The sequence below is a fragment of the Pseudonaja textilis genome, chromosome 2, assembly GCF_049901715.1.
Source record: "Pseudonaja textilis isolate UNSWEBS1 chromosome 2, rPseTex1.2, whole genome shotgun sequence".
Classification (NCBI taxonomy): Eukaryota; Metazoa; Chordata; class Lepidosauria; order Squamata; family Elapidae; genus Pseudonaja; species Pseudonaja textilis.
In genome coordinates this window covers 33,610,425-33,625,333 of record NC_141991.1, presented here as the reverse complement: position 1 = coordinate 33,625,333, position 14,909 = coordinate 33,610,425, and the positions used below count along the sequence as shown (strand labels likewise).

The 14,909-nt window shown below is 35.4% G+C and overlaps 1 long non-coding RNA gene across 2 annotated transcripts; it reads right to left on the bottom strand.

The window, feature by feature from the left end:
• Nucleotides 1–270: 270 nt before the first annotated feature.
• Nucleotides 271–14,536, bottom strand: LOC113451027 (uncharacterized). 2 transcript variants are annotated; one of them, XR_015741601.1, is made up of 2 exons: nucleotides 12,618–14,536; nucleotides 271–7,030 (listed from the first exon to the last, which is right to left on the bottom strand). It is a non-coding gene; the product is annotated as an uncharacterized LOC113451027 (long non-coding RNA). The 2 variants fall into 2 exon arrangements; XR_015741602.1 differs by lacking the exon at nucleotides 12,618–14,536 and adding an exon at nucleotides 8,261–12,609.
• Between the last annotated feature and the right edge of the window lie 373 nt (nucleotides 14,537–14,909).

Below are 14,909 nucleotides of genomic sequence, written 5' to 3'. Positions count from 1 at the left end.
GGTCTCTGCTTTCGACAGTATCCAAAGAGGAGAGAATAGCAAGTGAGATAGGTTACACAAACAAGCCATAATGGAGAACTAGACAAATTCCATCTTTTTTTCATCCTTTAAACATGTATACAAGCCCAAAACAAAATGTGAGGCAACATTCCTCTTGCTAATTAGTGCTTCCACCATTTGGTGCAGAAATGGCATTGCTGTGAGGAATTCAGGAAAAGTAATCAGCAGCACAATTAAGCAATCTACTATAATGACAGAATACAACATTAGTGCTGAGTAATCAGAAACATGTTTATTTTGTTCCCTTGATTTTGTTTCAAAGTATCAAGTATCCAATTATTCTCTTTGGCACGTTTAGGACTGAAATGACCTCTGGTTTTAAAACACAGTTCTTTATAACAACGTTGTTTTATTGTACTGAGTGGAACAAAATTAAATTTAACCATTTATTTCATTTAGGGCGAAAATAACAGTTGAAGACTTCAAGCTTTGATTAAACCCCCAGATAACAGTTTCTCCCTTTTTTGAGATATGTCTTCAAAGCAAAACTAGAATTTGAATAAAAATACGTAGAAAAAAGCAATTACAAGACAGTAGCATCTAATATGGTAGACTTTCTAACTAATTCTAATTCTAGAACTAATTCATTAGAGGCCTGCACCTAACTGATGTTGAAAAGCTAATTAGGGTTAGACTAACCAAACAAAAGGCAAACCACTTCCATATTGACAAAAAGGTTATATGGGCAATATTATGAACTCATAGGAATCAAACACCTGAGACTTTGCAGTGTTTCACATATTCCCAGGGAAGGTTTCAAACAAAAATGAGAATAGCTACAAGTGCATCATACTTATACCAGAGACAGAGAGAGGAGGGGTAGAGAGAGTCAGAGAGAATGTCAGAGAGAGAGAGAGATTGTCCCATCTGTTTATATCTATCTGCATTAGTTTTAAGGGACAAAAAAAAAGAAACAAAATTAACTTTTATTTAATTTAACTGAAGAAAAGCATTCCTCAGAGACCAATTATGTTATCTACTGAATCAAACATTTAGGGTTTCATATTGCTTCTTCAATATTGTAGTCTATTCCAGATTGTCTACAAATTTTTACAAAATTCAATCAAATTTTCTAACCGAGAAATAATCAGCTGATGGTGCTTGAATATAACTTTTTTCTTGCAATGTTACTCTTCCAAATCATCTTTCATAAACCATGGAATGCTGACAAAATAAAGTTGAACACTAGACTCTCAAACTGTATTAAAAAAATTTCCCACATCAATGGACTGAGCATTGCTCTAGATCCAGAGTACACTCAGGTCATCATCTACAAGAAATCCCAAAAACATAATGATTTCTAAGTAGGTATTATTAATTGATTGGTAGCTTTCTATCATGGCTTCATCTAAGTAGGTCAGGTCAGACTATCTTGGGTTATTTTGTTTTACCTTTAAAACAACACTTCGAGGCAAATTAGAGAAATTCCAGACTATCAAGAGAATAAGAGGATAACAAAGATTTGTACCAGATTCCCTTGTTGTCTTCAGTTTTCAACTTTCTCCGTCTGTGTAGAATAAATATGTCGATAGGATCTTCTTCAAATTACCAAAATGTTCAGAACACAAAAGGAAAGGTTTATTTGTATACATGATTTATCTCTAAGGTTACAGTGGGGCATATAAACAGACCAAGGAATGTTCTTAAGGAATGTTGCTTGTCCTTAAACCGAATGCTGAAATTAAAATGTTGCTCTGAAACAATATCGAACACCATGATTACATGACAGCATTGCAGGCTAATACAGGCTGCAAGAGCTTAGGAACAGGCTGACAAAATGCAGCATGAAACTCAAGTTATTATTGCGCTCATGAAAGCACTGGTGTGGCATTTTAACACAAATTGCGCTGCCAAACAAAAGCCAGAAACCTCCAGCTCATAGAATGTAAAAGGATAACTGTTTCATGATACAAATAACTGAGATATGTGCTACATAGTATGCATACATCAGCCATAACATTTGGAAGCATATTTCAGTCAATGTTATCCTGGTATACAACAAAAAAAGGCACTTGTCTTTTTATTCCTATTTTATTAAGTTAAAACCCAGCTAACTTAATTACGACCCCTACAATCTTATGTCAATTTTTGTACCATATAAGATTGGAAGTCACAGAGAGCAACAAAATTATCAAAATGAGCAGATATGTTGTTCTGCAAAATCAAAGTGCATCTGAAGACTTCCAAGAACTCATGAGGGTCACTTCATGTTATAATATCAGTAAAGAGTATTGCATTTAGCACAAATGTAGATATTGCAAGGGCTAATATGCTTTCTGATATGTATTTTAACATTATATTATAGTAGAACTCAGTGAGAATATAGGGGGTGGAAGGTGAGGATTGAAATTACTGCTGGTAACTTGCTTTTTGTTCAGCCTAAGTGCTGTACATCTCAGCAGTTAGGAAAAGCTTCTCAGCAAGAAGATATTGTTATAGCAGAACCACAGAGAGTTGAACACAATTCTCAATTTGCAGGCAAATGGATGTATTGTGTTGGAGTTTAGCAGTGGGAGACTGCAGAAGTATGAATCACAATCCAGCAGTATTCTCTTACCTAGACTGGTAGCTAGGCATAAGGTTCTTCACCTGAGAGGAAGAAAGGTTCAGCATAATGTCTGCATTCTCTTATGTTCTTAGTTGCAAACATAATGTTATATTTTTCCTTAAGGAAGACAATTCCTTTCTCAAATAAATTTATTTTTATTTTATTTATTTGTATTATACACACACACACACACAAATAATTCAAAGTCGTGAACATATCCAACATAACTTTCTCCTCCTATTTTCCCCACAACCACCCTGTAGGGTGTGTTGGGCTGAAAGACAGCGAGTTGCCCAAAGTCATTCAGGTGTCCTTCATTGCTAAGGCAGGACTTGTACTCATGGTCTCTTGCTTTCTAGCATAGCTTAACCCAGGAGTGTCAAACTCACATCATCACTGTGGCATCATGTGACGTATCAGGACTTCTCTCCCTTCGCTAAACTGGGTGTGGGTGTGGCCACTGAATGATGCATCTGGCCCACGGGCCACAAGTTTCACAGCCCTGGCCAAACCACTAGACCAAACAATGAGTACATCATCTTTCATATTCTCACACTATGATAACAAAGATATAACTTTTCTAAAATCTTCGATTTCTGGAATTGGCTTCTTTTGGGATGAATACGATAACTGAATAATTGGATTAAAATGTAATAATTCTGGGAGAACAGAAAGGATACCTATGCAAAGCAGCATTAATGCACAGCTGATGCTGCCACCACTATTACTATTATTACTATTTAGTATATCTTCACCGAATATCCTACTATTGGTGCTACAATTTTTTTTAAAAATGGTAAAGTCTCTGATCAAAGAATTTAAAGTGCAAGTAACATTTTCAGATCCACATCAGGAGGAAGTGACAACCTCCAAAAAAGCTAGCATTACCAGCTTCTAGGGTTAAGGCTGGAGAGATGACTATGGTAACTTCATTAGCCTATTTAAAACACATAATTTAAAGCCTCTTTCTGTAGTTTATATCTTCCAGATATGTTGGCTATTAACTATATTGGCTGGAGATAGTGATGATTGTAAATCATTGTCTCTTGAGAGATCATGCTAAGGCACTTTGTGTTAATGAGGAGTTATACTCTTAGTGGCAGATGTCAGGTTTATATGTAAAAGGTCCCAGCTCATTTTCAAACCTTTCTGAGTTAGAACTGGAAAAATTCCATCCTGGAATTGCTGATCAGATGTTAAATGGACCAATGGTCTTACCCAATAAAAAGTATTTTTGATGTTTAGTAATAGGTTTAGTTATTTTATCAAATGTATAGGACTTCCAAATTGCACACTAATTAAATATGGAAAGTAATGCGAAACCCTGAAACTCCCCTGATGAGCTATTGTGATCTTGTCAGGATTGAGTTTAAGCCTGCTTCTGTCATCTAAGCCCCAGTCTTACTCACTAGGACAAGGTTTCATTGGCCTCATCTGGTTTCCTCAAGGTTGAAATGCACAACTGGATTTCATCAGCTTACTAATACCTGACCATATACCATTGGTTTCCTATGGAGGTTACAAGACCATTGAGTCCTGTGGCATCTCACATCAAGGACCTTGGCTCAACCTCTCTTATTCAATATTGTCCATAGCTTCTACTTGAGGCCAGACCTAAAAATCCCCCTATTCAGCTTAATGTTTTTGGGAACAGATAAGCAGAATTATCATCTATTTGCCCTCTAGCTGAGGGCTTATCTGCAAGGCTAACTGTAGGTCCTTAAAAAGACCCTATATTTTGATCCCCATTCAAATACATTATTATAGATTCTTTTGCAGTTCCTTATGAATCCTATGTCTTCTCACTGTATTGATCTTTTGAAAACCAAAGAGAAATAAACAAATAAACATGAGCACATTGTGAGATAAACATTTGACATTTTCTACATCCATACTTGTATTTATATATGCTCAAGAAGAGACCAAGAATAGTCCAGAGCCACCCACTCTTAGTGAATTCAATGATTGTAATTTGCAGATTCTTCTCTATCCACTTTTCCCTAGTGGCATATATTCTCAAAATGTTCTGCAAGAAAAAAAATATTCTCTATTTGCAACCAAAACTCAGGTGACAATTCAAGCTCCTGTTACTGTGGATTCCTTGGGTCCATGTTCTACGTAATAGTGAAAGCTTAGTAGGTGTTGAAACATTTATGAAAATTAATGAGCTATAATACTCTGATAAACATCCAAAATGGAGCAGATATATTGGGTGAGTTTCCAGGTATCACCCTGAAATATCTGTCAGCTGGGATCCAAGGAAATGATTATTTTTGTTATTGTTTTCACTTCAATTAAATACTGGCAATGAAGAAAAGAACCACCCAGTCACATATCATCCAAATATTCCTTCTTGATCCACTTCCCACTCCCCATTTATTTACAACTGGTGAAATTTGCTGGCAAAAACTGTAAAGGAAGCCTGCTGAATATTTGTCATGATGATCCTCTTAATTATCTCAGTGGGCTGCTCTCACATATATTTTACATTTCTATATTTTTGTTGCACCACTTTTTGTTCCTTGTCCTTTTTATTGTTTTATTAAACAGAAAAAGAGGGAAATAAATCTCTGTACATCTATTTGCTATATATTTATATAATTAATGGAGAAGACCACATATCATCAGTTACTATACGTTTCAGTTTTAAAGTTTTTCTCCCATCACAGACATTCTCAGAGGATATAGCTTTTTAAATGGATGGTTTCCCTCTTTTTAGCTGGAATATGAGTTTCAAAAATGTGATATCAACTATTGTTTTTTTCCCCCAACAGGCTTTGTGAGATTTTGATACAACTTAATACCATTTTTGTATGAGATACTATTTAATGTCAAACTACTTACCATAAAAGATTGAACATCGCGCCCTAAGCATTAGATAATATTCACCCTCCTTTTCCTCAGAACGTTCAATCATTTTTCACAGCAAAGAATTCTTGGAAACTTTAAAGTTTAAAGTTATTATTGTTTCCAAACTTTCATCTGCTTAGTGTTGGATAGTATCTCAGTTGGATTTTGGACCATTTAAAGTAGAATGGATTCAAGGAAAATATTTCCCTTCAGTATATTAGGCTGGAATAATCTGACTCCATTAATTAAAAAAAAAATATTGTTTTTATTATTATTTATAATAATAAATAATATTAATGGCATACATCAGGGAAATCTACATGTGTTGTGGTCTACCAGCTGTCAACAGTCAAGCAGCGGCAGACTCAGATGATGAGGAGGTTGGGGAGGAACTTGGGCCAGTCCTGAAGTCTGGGGAAGGCTCTGATGGATGCTCTGCATTGGAAGCAGAGATAGGGGCAGGGCTGTCAGACATTTCCCAGCTGCCTTCAGAGTCAGAGGTAAGTGGGGAAGAACAGCTGGGGCCTGTTCCAGATGCGCATATGCGCAGAGCTGCCAGGAGAGAACAATTGACTAACAGGGTCTGACTCGGGAAGAAAGGCACACATGGACTGAATAAGCCCTCCCTGGGGAATAAATAGAAGCAAAAGGGGAATGGTGGTTGTAGGAGACAATAGTTTGCATTTCTTTCAGAAGATTTGCTCATCATGGTTCGTGCCTTAGAGACTCCTTGCCAGGAATTAATTTACTGGAAGCTCTTGGCCTGGCAATTATCCAAGGACTGATAAGTTCTTGCAATTAATCCTTGGAAGGATTATTGCCGGGACTTTTCTGTGTGTGAATGCCATGAATTCACAGTAACGAAATAAAAGGGGTTTTTTCGGAACAAGGAGTCTGTTTTTTGGTTCTGCTAAGGCTAGGTCAGAACAATATTTATTTATTGAATTTATAGTGCCGCTTATTCGCCCCTCGCAACTCAAGATGGCTTACAGAATATAAAACCACATTTAAAACAATAAAAACAAAAAGAATCAAATAAATATAGTACAATATAACAAAATTACTCCCCAACTCCCACCCTCTGCCCCGACGACAGCAGATCACATGAGCCATTTAATGGGCTCCATCCTGCTCTGGGTTCCCCAGGCCCGCTGGCAGAACCAGGTCTTCAACACTTTCCGGAAGAGCCTACATTGCTATTTCATTCTGTTTGGCTCTTGCACGTCTATTCTTGGTACACCGCAGGGGGTGAACTAGCTTTGCACCAATTAGCTAGCAGCGCTTGGGGTGCTGGCTCTTCCGCTGGTCTTACCTTGCCTTGCTTTGTCTCATGCCATGCATCCAGCCAGACCCACTCCTGGCTTCCACTCTCTAAACACACAAGTTAGGTTTTTCCCACAAAGTGGTACCCATTTATCCATTCACAATATTGCATGTTTTCGAACTGCTGGATGGGCAGGAGCTGGAGACTGAATGTCGGGGTTTCACTCTATCTCACAGAGGTGGGTTGGAACCACCAGGATGCAGACTATTTCTGGCCAGCAATTCCACCTTCAATAAGCCACATCTCCCCTGTTAAGTGAAGAAAAATATAGCTTAGAAATGTTTGCTACTAAAAATAGGAAATGTGTCTGCTGAAATAAATTAATTATATTAGGTATTCATATTATGGAGACAAAGTAGAGTTCCCTGCTAAAAGAATACATGCTTAAATGTAAATGTATGGAAAATGTAGTACATTGGGCAATAAAAGTATTATAATACTAGCCCAATAGCAACCTACAGACCTTCCTAGCAATGTGTGTAAGTCAAAATGTTATAAAATTACAAGAAGCCACTAGCAGGCTTCTCTGCAAATTTGCCTTTAAATGTTCAAGTTCCATGGGTATCACACATTTGTGGTGGTGAAATAGAAATATAAAAAAGTCATGATCGATCATATTGGAAATAATTTTTCCTTATGATGAAGACATGAATTTAGTAACTTTTTGATCATGTTCCTGAACGACTCTTCTTGGAGACAATTTTCAAATTTATGATAGTCACAGTATCTCAATCACATTATCACAACTTTGAGACAATTGCGATCACTAAATGAAGACCACCTGTATTTATTTTCCTTGATTATATGACTCTCCCTTCTAATAAAAAACTTACATCCCTTTCCTTTTGACTCTTGTAGGGTTGCCCATGAAGTGGGGAAATTCACAATTTATTATCTGATTTTATCCAGTCTTTAGAAAATAAGATGGAATATTTTTAGTATATCATCACAACCAAAAATAAATAAACCAATAAACATCTGAACTGATGTGGGTTGCCCATTTTATACATTTCATATTAGGATTTTTAAAATTGTACTTAATGTAAAAATATGAAAATATATTTGCACCATATGAATATTCAAATTAAATTCAGATGTATTGATAAAATTTAGACAAGAATTTTTAAAAGATGAAGCAACAATTATTTCTGTCATGTTTTCCTGATCCTAAATTTATCCTATCTTTTTAAAAAAATAAATCTCAAAGTAGTGAACATTGCTTCTTCTCCTATTTTCCCCACCACAACAACCTGTTGTGGCCTGTTGGCTGCCAGCAGAGCTACCGTGTTTCTCACAAAATAAGGCCAGGCCTTTTTTTTTTTTTTTTCAGCCCCGAAAAAACAGCTAGGACGTCTTTTCAGGGGTGAATATATTTTTTCCTCCCCCTGCGCACCAGCGCCATCTCCAACAACAGCATCTGAGTCACTCCCGCTTTTCCCCCGTCCCCATAACAGGAAAAAAAAAAGATTTTGAGGTACCTGGGGGTGCCACACGCTGCGTTTTGGTTTAATCCCAAGCGGCTGGGTAGGCGTGAGAAGAGCCGAGCGAGCATCTCTGCTGATGTAACCCTTGGTGCTCCAGCCTCGGGCTCTGCAAGTTTGCAAAAGTCCCGGTGCGCAGCCCGTTCCTGCATTCCAAGCGCCCAAGCCGAGCTGCAGCTGTCCCTCTCTCGCCAGCGCCATCTCCAATAACAGCAGCAGCAGGAACCGTGGAAGTTACGGAGGTGGCTCCTCCACCCAAGAAGTGGCTGAAATGCTTCCACAGTTCCCGCCGCTGCTGCCTGTGAATAAAAGACTGTTCCTGTCCTGTTTTGAAAAGGGATTTGTTTTACTCACGAGTAAGCAGATTATCATTATTTGTGAAGGCTGGGTCAAAATACAACCTTGTGAAGTGGACTGAGATGAGTGAGAGTGACTGGCTCAAAGTTACCTAGACAACTTTCACCTAAACTTGTCCAATAAACTTCTTTTGGTGGGGGGTGGGGGTGGTGGTGAAAAAGCTTCATGCTGAAACCAAAAAAGATCTGAAATACCAGAACAGTTATGAAGTATTAAACTAGTTTTCACTTCATGCCTGAAAAAAAATCTAAGACCATTGCTAGAAATAAAAATCTTAACCTTGCAAATTGCAGAGCCAGTTGTAAGACTTTCTTTTCATTCCCTTTCAGTGGCCTGCTTAAAAACAGTAACCACAAGAATAATATTTCCGTTTAATCAAATGGGATGGAAATAAAGCATACATTTACATCTATATTTGCATGTTAAATAAAAGCTTAAATAGAATTGAAAAGTAATAAAAATACTAATCCAGTTCAAGACAAAGTGTTTATTTGAATCATGCTTTAATTTAAATGTTCATATAGGTAAGAGCTGCTCAACTCCGTTATATATGTCACTGGATTATTTTTTGATCAGTGATAACTTTTATATAGCAGCGTCATCCCAAAAAAGTTTAGCATTCTGTTATCCCAATAGGGAAGCAGATTATCATAACAAATATACTCTGGTGCTCCATGATAAATTGATACATCTCTGACCACAATTAATATTCTTAGTTTGGAAACCTAAATATTTAATATAAATAGACCAAAAGTTGATTTTGACAACCTAGGGTAGTACCCCATTATTGGTGGGAAAATCAATGGTTTTATGTACAGGATGGGGAGAGGATTCCTCTTTTCCCAAATCCTAAATCCTCTGGAGAGTAGGCATTTCCTAGAGCAGATGTTGGTATTATGGGATATCCAGGAGCTGAAGCAGAATGGAGATCAAGAGATGCCCTCTTATGTACTGCCAAATTTCACAAATAACATTTATATGTGATAATCTGGAAGTCACTATTAAAATTAGAACACTGCTACTAATCTGTTAGGCAGCCTTAGGTAAACCATCGTCCTTTCCACTGCAAATCCAACATTAACATGTGGTGATAGTAGTTTATTTGTGTGGCTAGGATGAAGATTTTCAACACTGTAAGTTGACTATATAAATGGCTTCTAGACTTTAATTAGACACTCTCAAAGTAATAGAGCTCTGCTTTTTTATTTTACATGAAAAACATAATTGATTTATTTTGCACAATTTGATTAAAAATCTATTAGATAATTAGGAGTTACTACCAATACCAAAAATGGACTAAATGGGCAATTGCTGCCTCTTTCTGTGGAAAGAAACATGCACATTAGAAAGCCAACTTCAATACAGATCAGTAATTTAAAGACAGACAGAACGACAGAAAGCCGGCACAATACATTGATGCTACTATTTTAAATTTGTTTGCATGGTCTAATCAGCAGCTGAAGCATTAATACACATCCCTGGTGACTCTGAAAGTATTTCAGCAACAATTGAAATTCAGCAACAAACCCTTCAACTGTCCTGTTCCAAAATGATGCAGTGGAATTAAGTGTGAAGCTTATTATCATATTCTTTCCAGAAAGTGAGGAAAGCGTTCTGGATTTTAAGCAACAAAGAATTTGTGTTGGTCAAGGAATAGGACATTCTGTAGTTGTGTAACTATTTGTCTTTAGCTCAGTCTTCTAAGGGATTTTGATTCTTAACTACAAAGGCTATTGATCCAAGCCCACATTCCAAGATTCTGTAGATAATAAAGTAATCTCCCTCTCCTCCTCTATTTAATTCCATCCATCAATATACCTAAACTTATTCCAAACAAAAATAAATATATGATAGTTGCTTATGAACAGAAGATGTTTCCAAGAAATCTAAGAAGCGGTGGTAGAATAAAATACAAAAGAAAGTTTTTGCACTAAACAAGAATTTGCTCTAGACATCAATCCTGTATCAGTGGTACTTAATTATTCTCATCAGTTACATTCCTTTTAACATTACCTTGGGTAAAAACTATTCATATGGGAAAACTGAAACATGGTTTATTTTATAAGCTAAGAGACAAAAAAGTATTTCCTAGTTTAGTGTGAGTTATAGACTTACATATGAATGTTAGTTAACATTAAAAACTATAATATTCAGGAAGGAGAAGTACCACTAGAACTTTCTACGGAAAACTTATTGAAGAAACAGAATTGTTTTTAAACAAAGTGATTTTAAAAAAATGTGTCAGGGCTTTCAAGCAAAATGAAAATCCATATAACTCAAAAAATTACTTGTAAGTATGAGTATAATTGGGAAATTTGATTTTGGAATACAAGTATTGCGGAAAACTATATAGGACATGTAAAAAAAAATGTTCATCAAAGTATTAAATTTAGCTTTTCTGGTGGTTTTGTTTAGGATGAATTTGCAGGGAGTGTAATAACAATGGAACACATTTAATAGTATCTGGATCAGGTATAGACTGATTTCAACATTCCTTATCAGATTCAGAAAACAAAACAAAACAAGTGTAGTAAGTGAAAGAATGGTTAATAAAAATAATAAAGGACCTGGCAAAAACATGCTGTATTTGGCTGATGAAATCATATGAATAAGTTCTTTATTATCCATACCCCCGTTCCTTAAATAGAGTAGCCCACTGTGGTGTATGACATTCTGCTTCTGGATATTATGAAAGTTTCAAAATGGCCATTATGTTCAATGATTTTAAAATTCAGAATGTTAGTGCACAGATACATATCATTACACACAAAAGCATCTCTTTGGATTACTGTAAAGATTTCCTTCGGGTGTTTGTAAAAGGGCTGCAGAGAGGCAATAAGAATGCATACTTCACCCTAGCCCAATCTCACACTGACAGGAAAGCTGTACAGTGAGAATGTTATAGTGTTCAATTGAGTGTGATTACAATCTGCTGCCTGGTAGACTCTCTGGTCACACACAGTTGCTAACTCAAATATGTACAAGAGCCCAGGCAGCCACTTGTACAAGGATTTTTTTTAAAGAATTGTGGCACATATTTAGGTATTGCTGCCTGGACTCTTCTCAACCTTTAATGCCTCCTTCTTATGTTTGATAATGCTATTTAATACCCTACTATATAGAATATTTCAAAATAATATTATGAGCAATTCTACAGTTAGATTTTGGGTGGCAGACACACTCACCTAGACACTTTTTTCATTCATGCTGTTTGTATCTCATTTATTTATGTTTTTAAATTTACTGGCTACCCAAACCCAAACCAACAAGCAGGGGTTATGCAATTTAAACCAGGATATACAATCTATGATCACAGAGTTATGTAATGATTCTGGACTTTTCACATTCACACACACCCAGACCATTTTCAATATCATCAAATTGTAATCTTTTGAGATTTAACACAGTAAGCAAAAAAATAAATAAATCAAATTTCATCAAAAAAGTGAAAATAAACCCTCACCTACTTTGCATTATTTTACCAGCAAATTATGCAACAATTTAAAATTTAAAAATTGAAATCAGGTAACATTGAAACAAACAGATCAATAAGCATTGGACATATATTGGTATTTTGGAAATGTACCCATGTACTGGTCTTTAAAAAAAGAATGTATTGATAGAGAACCAGAAAAAAATTAAAAATATGTTAAATAGCAAAAGAGAAACACAAAAAGAGGGAAAGGGGGGAAGGGACAGGAGATAGAAAAATTGGGGAGCATAGGAAAAAAGCTATAGAAAAAAGTACTTTCCTACTTTCTTCAACAGATACAAACATAAAATACAATGACCCTTTGGGTCAGTTCAATATATATTCTTAAAATTAAAAAAAAAACTGAAATTTTAAAATGGCTTTCCCATGTGACATTAGGAATATGAAATTCTATTATTTCTGATGTAGTTTTCCCAAACTTTTCCCCGTTGAAATTATTTGGATGTCCTTCCAAAGCCATTTTTTAATTTGTGACGTGATATAGGTAAAAAATAGATGTCTTACCTCATTATTTCCTTTCTTTAAAATCTATGTGAAACATGATTGCATCATCCATCTTTTAAAAACAAAAGAAAATACTTCATTATAATTATTTTCCCTCTTCCTTCAGTCAGACACAGAGAGTCTCCAAAGAGAATTAGAGGCACACAATGGACACCACAAACAGGAAGGCAGAAGCAAATGTACCTATGTATTGTTGCAAGACACTGGGAGTAAGAAAGAGCCAGTGTAAAGGAAGGAAGCACAAATAAAATGTTTATTTCTCATTTTTTGCAGTTTTTTTTTCATCTTGAAAGGGAAGGGCTTCTATGAATCCACCAGTGATGACTTGGTTTTTCTGTTTTTATAATATAATTTATTGAAGAAAATAAACAGAATAGCTTCATCTTTCTATTAAATGAAATATGCTATAGATCCAGATAAGATTTTCTGATATCTTGTTACAGACAAAATGCAAGAAGAACTTATGAAGAGTGACATTAAAGAGATGGGAGGAGAGTGGTAGGTTTAAGATGCAAGCTATCAATATTTTTTCTCCAAGAGAAACTTCCATTGAGGTTAATGTATTTATTTATAGCGTGTAATACGTCTGTTGTATGATTTTGCATATATTAGAGTTATCCAGCCTTGCAAATGAGAATGGCAGGGAAAGCACAGGAAAACTTTTAGCTTCAAATGTTATTACAACTGAAATACTCTGGATCAGACTATTCTGGATAAGCCCCATAACTTCTTAATGCCTTTCTAACATCTGTAGAAATCTGATGTAACTTAACTAAACTAGCATGCTCACATACTGAATACTACCTGGTCTCAAATTCTTTACAATAGCGGGCTGTATCAATTTTTTTCACCAACTAAACCACAAAACTGCAAGTTAATCAACACATTTTCACTATAAATTTCACATAATTTTAGTACAGTAACTGCATATACCCAGCAGGTTAAAATTCTAAAAAGGTATCCAGATTCAAAATAGAAGATATTCTGCCTAGGTAATCAATGAATAAAGTAACTGGCTTGCAGTAAGTGACAGATCAATTAATTGCATTTTTAAATGAACCATTATTATATCCACACATACAAGATTGCTTGCTTCAATTACAGAACAAAAATAAAATTACAATGTCAAAAAGAATATTTGACAAATTGCTAGAAGCAAGCATTACATAGCTTGCTAAGAAAAAAACACTAGCTATGAACAAATTAAAATGCTTCTCCTCGTAAACTCTACTATTTTCAGCCCGACAAAGCTCTGCACATTGGCAAAATAAAAATAACTGCCTTTCTCTAATAAACAATAGCATTATTTTACTATGTGTGTATGGTGTATAAACAACTTAAAATTAATTTCATAGTTTTCCTCATGACAAAGGCTTGTTGATGGATTTTAAGGATCCTCACAAAACATCTAAAAACTGAAAAACTCCAGGAAACATGGCTCATAGGATACAGGGGGTGGGGCAGAGCAATGGCTGGAAAAACATTCTGACTTTAAAACTGCAACACCTATAATTATAGAGGCGTCATCACCTCCATTTTTTAAAAACTAACAAGCTGTAGTCATAACCTGTGTACACCCTTACCAAAATCTGCCAAGCATTCAATCACACCTGGGATTTAAGGTTTGAAAGGGGAAGGAGTTTCTCTCTGTTTGTCTTTGCACTTGTAAAACAACTACAGCAGTAAACAATTCAAGAGCAATTAACAATTGCATAGGAGGTAAGGAATAAATCCCTCTGCTGTTATTGTCAGAGGAATTAATCACATTTTATAGAGCTGGCAGACTGGCTTAAATCAGCACAGCAAAAACAAGACAGTTCATCTTTTTAATCATAAACATATGTTTATTCAAGTGCTTTGGCTTTTCACAAATGCCTGCCTGTTCTTTTTTTTCCAAAAAAAGTTGAGCAATCCTAACATCTCTTACCTATTGTAATTATTTTTAAACATTTTGTTTTTACTCTTCATGCCTTTTGTTCCAGTTGGAATGAAAGGCTGGGGGAAAAGGCAAAGAAAAAATTAAAACAGGTTGACAAATGTCTCTACCTCCATCCTAAGTCTCATATATTTAGAACTAATTCATTTTATTTCAGGTAGATGAGCTGCAACATGAAGCTTATATTTATATTGGTCTTTTTTCCCTAACAATTTAGACAATTTGGTCTATTCTGTAATAACATTGTATACCTTTCTAAATATGATCGTAGATTATTTTTAAAATAAATTTTATCAAAAAAATTAACACAGAATAAAAAATTAAAAAAACTAATATTTAAAATGAAAAAAAAATCT